This window comes from Procambarus clarkii, chromosome 40, assembly GCF_040958095.1.
Source record: "Procambarus clarkii isolate CNS0578487 chromosome 40, FALCON_Pclarkii_2.0, whole genome shotgun sequence".
Classification (NCBI taxonomy): Eukaryota; Metazoa; Arthropoda; class Malacostraca; order Decapoda; family Cambaridae; genus Procambarus; species Procambarus clarkii.
This window is the reverse complement of record NC_091189.1, coordinates 40,591,818-40,596,763: the sequence shown is the minus strand read 5'-3', so window position 1 is coordinate 40,596,763 and position 4,946 is coordinate 40,591,818.

Sequence of the window (4,946 nt, the reverse complement as noted above, 5' to 3'; positions counted from 1 at the left end):
ACTGGGCTGAGAACACTAGGTCTCCGCAGTTTACTGGGCTCAGGACACCATGTCTCCCCCGTGTACTGGGCTCAGGACACTTGGTCTTCCCCGTGTACTTTGCTCAGGACACCAGGTCTCCCCCGAGTACTGTACTCAAGACACCAGGTCTCCCCCGAATACTGGGCTGAGGACACTTGGTCTCCCCCGTGTTCTGGGCTCAGGACACTTGATCTCGCCCGTGTACTGTGCTCGGGACACTTGGTCTCCCCCGTGTACTAGGCTCAGGAAACCAGGTCTCCCTCGTGTACTTTGCTCAGGACACCAGGTCTCCCCCGTGTACTGGGCTCAGGACACCAGGTCTCCCCCGTGTACTGTGCTCGGGACACCAGGTCTCTCCCGTGTTCTGGGCTCAGGACACTTGATCTCGCCTGTGCACTGTGCTCAGGATACTTGGTCTCCCCCGTGTACTGGGCTCAGGACACCAGGTCTCCCCCGTGTACTTTGCTCAGGACACCAGGTCGCCCACGTGTACTGTGCTCAGGACACTTGGTCTCCCCCGTGTACTGTGCTCAGGACACTTGGTCTCCCCCGTGTACTGTGCTCAGGACACTTGGTCTCCCCGTGTTCTGGGCTCAGGACACTTGGTCTCCCCAGTGTACTGTGCTCAGGACACTTGGTCTCCCCCGTATACTGTGCTCAGTACACCAGGTCTCCCCCGTGTACTGTGCTCAGCACACTTCGTCTTTCCCGTGTACTTCGCTCAGGACACCATGTCTCCCCCGAGTACTGTGCACAGGACACCTGGTCTTCCCGCGTGTACTGTGCTCAGGACACCTGGTCTCCCCCGAGTAATTTGCTCAGGACACCAGATCTCCCCAGTGTATTGTGCTCAGGACACCAGGTCCCTAATGTGTACTGGGCTCAGGACACCAAGTCTCCCCCATGTACTGAGCTCAGGACACCAGGTCTCCCACTAGTACTGGGCTCAGGACACCACGTCTCCCCCGTGTACTGTGCTCAGGACACCAGGTCTCCCCCGTGTACTGTGCTCAGGACCCAGGTCTCCCCCGTGTAATGGGCTCAGGGCACCAGGTCTCACCCGTGTACTGGGCTCAGCTAGGACACCAGGTCTCCCCCGTGTACTGTGCTCGGGACACCAGGTCTCCCCCGAGTACTGGGCTCAGAACGCCTGGTCTCCCCCGTATACTGGGCTCAGGACACCAGGTCTCCCCTATGTACTGACGTCAGGACAACAGGTCTCCCCAATGTACTGATCTTAGGACACCAGGTCTCCTCCGTGTACTGGGCTTAGGACACCAGGCCTCCCCTGTGTACTGTGCTCAGGACAGCAGGTCTCCCCCGAGAACTGTGCTCAAGACACCAGATCTCCCCCGAAAACTGGGCTGAGGACACTAGGTCTCCGCAGTTTACTGGGCTCAGGACACCATGTCTCCCCCGTGTACTGGGCTCAGGACACTTGGTCTTCCCCGTGTACTTTGCTCAGGACACCAGGTCTCCCCCGAGTACTGTACTCAAGACACCAGGTCTCCCCCGAATACTGGGCTGAGGACACTTGGTCTCCCAAGTGTTCTGGGCTCAGGACACTTGATCTCGCCCGTGTACTGTGCTCGGGACACTTGGTCTCCCCCGTGTACTAGGCTCAGGAAACCAGGTCTCCCTCGTGTACTTTGCTCAGGACACCAGGTCTCCCCCGTGTACTTGGCTCAGGACACCAGGTCTCTCCCGTGTACTGTGCTCGGGACACCAGGTCTCTCCCGTGTTCTGGGCTCAGGACACCAGGTCTCTCCCGTGTACTGTGCTCGGGACACCAGGTCTCTCCCGTGTTCTGGGCTCAGGACACTTGATCTCGCCTGTGTACTGTGCTCAGGATACTTGGTCTCCCCAGTGTACTGGGCTTAGGACACCAGGTCTCCCCCGTGTACTTTGCTCAGGACACCAGGTCGCCCACGTGTACTGTGCTCAGGACACTTGGTCTCCCCCGTGTACTGTGCTCAGGACACTTGGTCTCCCCCGTGTACTGTGCTCAGGACACTTGGTCTCCCCGTGTTCTGGGCTCAGGACACTTGGTCTCCCCAGTGTACTGTGCTCAGGACACTTGGTCTCCCCCGTATACTGTGCTCAGCACACCAGGTCTTCCCCGTGTACTGTGCTCAGCACACTTCGTCTTCCCCGTGTACTTTGCTCAGGACACCATGTCTCCCCCGAGTACTTGGCTCAGGACACCAGATCTCCCCAGTGTATTGTGCTCAGGACACCAGGTCTCTAATGTGTACTGGGCTCAGGACACCAAGTCTCCCCCATGTACTGGGCTCAGGACACCAGGTCTCCCACAAGTACTGGGCCCAGGACACCACGTCTCCTCCGAGTACTGTGCTCAGGACACCAGGTCTCCCCCGTGTACTGTGCTCAGGACCCAGGTCTCCCCCGTGTAATGGGCTCAGGGCACCAGGTCTCACCCGTGTACTGGGCTCAGCTAGGACACCAGGTCTCCCCCGTGTACTGTGCTCGGGACACCAGGTCTCCCCCGAGTACTGTGCTCAGAACGCCTGGTCTCCCCCGTATACTGGGCTCAGGACACCAGGTCTCCCCTATGTACTGACGTCAGGACAACAGGTCTCCCCAATGTACTGATCTTAGGACACCAGGTCTCCTCCGTGTACTGGGCTTAGGACACCAGGCCTCCCCTGTGTACTGTGCTCAGGACAGCAGGTCTTCCCCGAGAACTGTGCTCAAGACACCAGATCTCCCCCGAAAACTGGGCTGAGGACACTAGGTCTCCGCAGTTTACTGGGCTCAGGACACCATGTCTCCCCCGTGTACTGGGCTCAGGACACTTGGTCTTCCCCGTGTACTCTGCTCAGGACACCAGGTCTCCCCCGAGTACTGTACTCAAGACACCAGGTCTCCCCCGAATACTGGGCTGAGGACACTTGGTCTCCCCCGTGTTCTGGGCTCAGGACACTTGATCTCGCCCGTGTACTGTGCTCGGGACACTTGGTCTCCCCCGTGTACTAGGCTCAGGAAACCAGGTCTCCCTCGTGTACTTTGCTCAGGACACCAGGTCTCCCCTGTGTACTTGGATCAGGACACCAGGTCTCTCCCGTGTACTGTGCTCGGGACACAAGGTCTCTCCCGTGTTCTGGGCTCAGGACACTTGATCTCGCCTGTGTACTGTGCCCAGGATACTTCGTCTCCCCAGTCTACTGGGCTTAGGACACCAGGTCTCCCCCGTGTACTTTGCTCAGGACACCAGGTCGCCCCCGTGTACTGTGCTCAGGACACTTGGTCTCGCCCGTGTACTGTACTCAGAACACTTGGTCTCCCCCGTGTACTGTGCTCATGACACTTGGTCTCCCCGTGTTCTGGGCTCAGGACACTTGGTCTCCCCAGTATACTGTGCTCAGGACACTTGGTCTCCCCCTGTACTGGGCTCAGGACACCAGGTCTCCCCCATGTACTTTGCTCAGGACTCCATGTCTCCCCCGTGTACTGTGCTTAGGACACTTCGTCTCCCCCGTGTACTGTGCTCAGAACACCAGGTCTCCTCCGTGTACTGTGCTCAGGACACTTCGTCTCCCCCGTGTACTGTGCTCAGGACACCAGGTCTCCCCTGAATACTTTGCTCAGGACATCAGATCTCACCCATGTACTGTGCCTAGGACACTAGGTCTCCCCCGTGTACTGGGCTAAGGACTCCAGGTCTCCCCCATGTACTGGGCTCAGGACACCAGGTCTCCCCCGTGTACTGTGCTCAGGACACCAGGTCTCCCTCGTGTACTGTGCTCAGGACACCTGATCTCCCCCGTGTACTGTGCTCAGGACACCAGGTCTCCAGCGAGTACTGAGCTCAAGACACCACGTCTCCCCTGTTAACTGTGCTCAGGACACTAGGTCTCCCCCGTGTACTGAGCTCAGGACACAGGTCTCCCCCGAGTATTAGGTTAAGGACACCAGGTCTCCTCCGTGTACTGGGCTCAGGACACCAGGTGTCAGCCATGTACTGTGCTCAAGACCCAGGTCTCCCCCGTGTACTGGGCTCAGGACATCTGGTCTCCCTCGAGTACTGGGCTCAGGACACCAGGTCTCCCCCGTGTACTGTGCTCAGGACCCAGGTCTCCCCCGTGTACTGGGCTCAGGACATCTGGTCTCTCTCGAGTACTGGGCTCAGGACACCTAGTCTCCCCCGTGTACTGTGCTCGGGACACCAGGTCTCCCCCGAGTACTGGGCTCATGACACCAGGTCTCCCCAATGTACTGGGGTCAGTACAATAGGTCTTCCCCATGTACCGGGCTCATGACACCAGGTCGCCCCCGTGTACTGGGCTTAGGACACCAGGTCTCCCCCGTGTACTGTGCTCAGGACACTTGGTCTCCCCCGTGTACTGGGCTCAGGACACCAGGTCTCCCCCATGTACTGTGCTCAGGACACCAGGTCTCCCCCGTGTACTGTGCTCAGGACACCAGGTCTCACCCGTGTACTGTGCTCAGGACAACAAGTCTCTCCCGTGTACTATGCTCAGGACACCAGGTCTCCCCCGTGTACTGTGCTCAGGACACCAGGTCTCCCCCGAGTACTGTGCTCAGGACACCTGGTCTCCCCCGAGTACTGTGCTCAGGACACCTGGTCTCCCCCGTGTACTGTGCTCAGGACACCAGGTCTCCCTCGAGTACTTTGCTCAGGACACCAGATCTCCCCCGTGTACTGTGCTCAGGACACCAGGTCTCCCCCGTGTACTGGGCTCAGGACACCAGGTCTCCCCAATGAACTGTGCTCAGGACACCAGGTCTCCCGCGAGTACTGGGCTCAGGACACCATGTCTCCCCCCGTGTACTGTGCTCAGGACTCTTCGTCTCCCCCGTGTACTGTGCTCAGGACACCAGGTCTACCCTGAGTATTTTGCTCAGGACACCAGATATCCCCCATACACTGTTCCTAGGACACC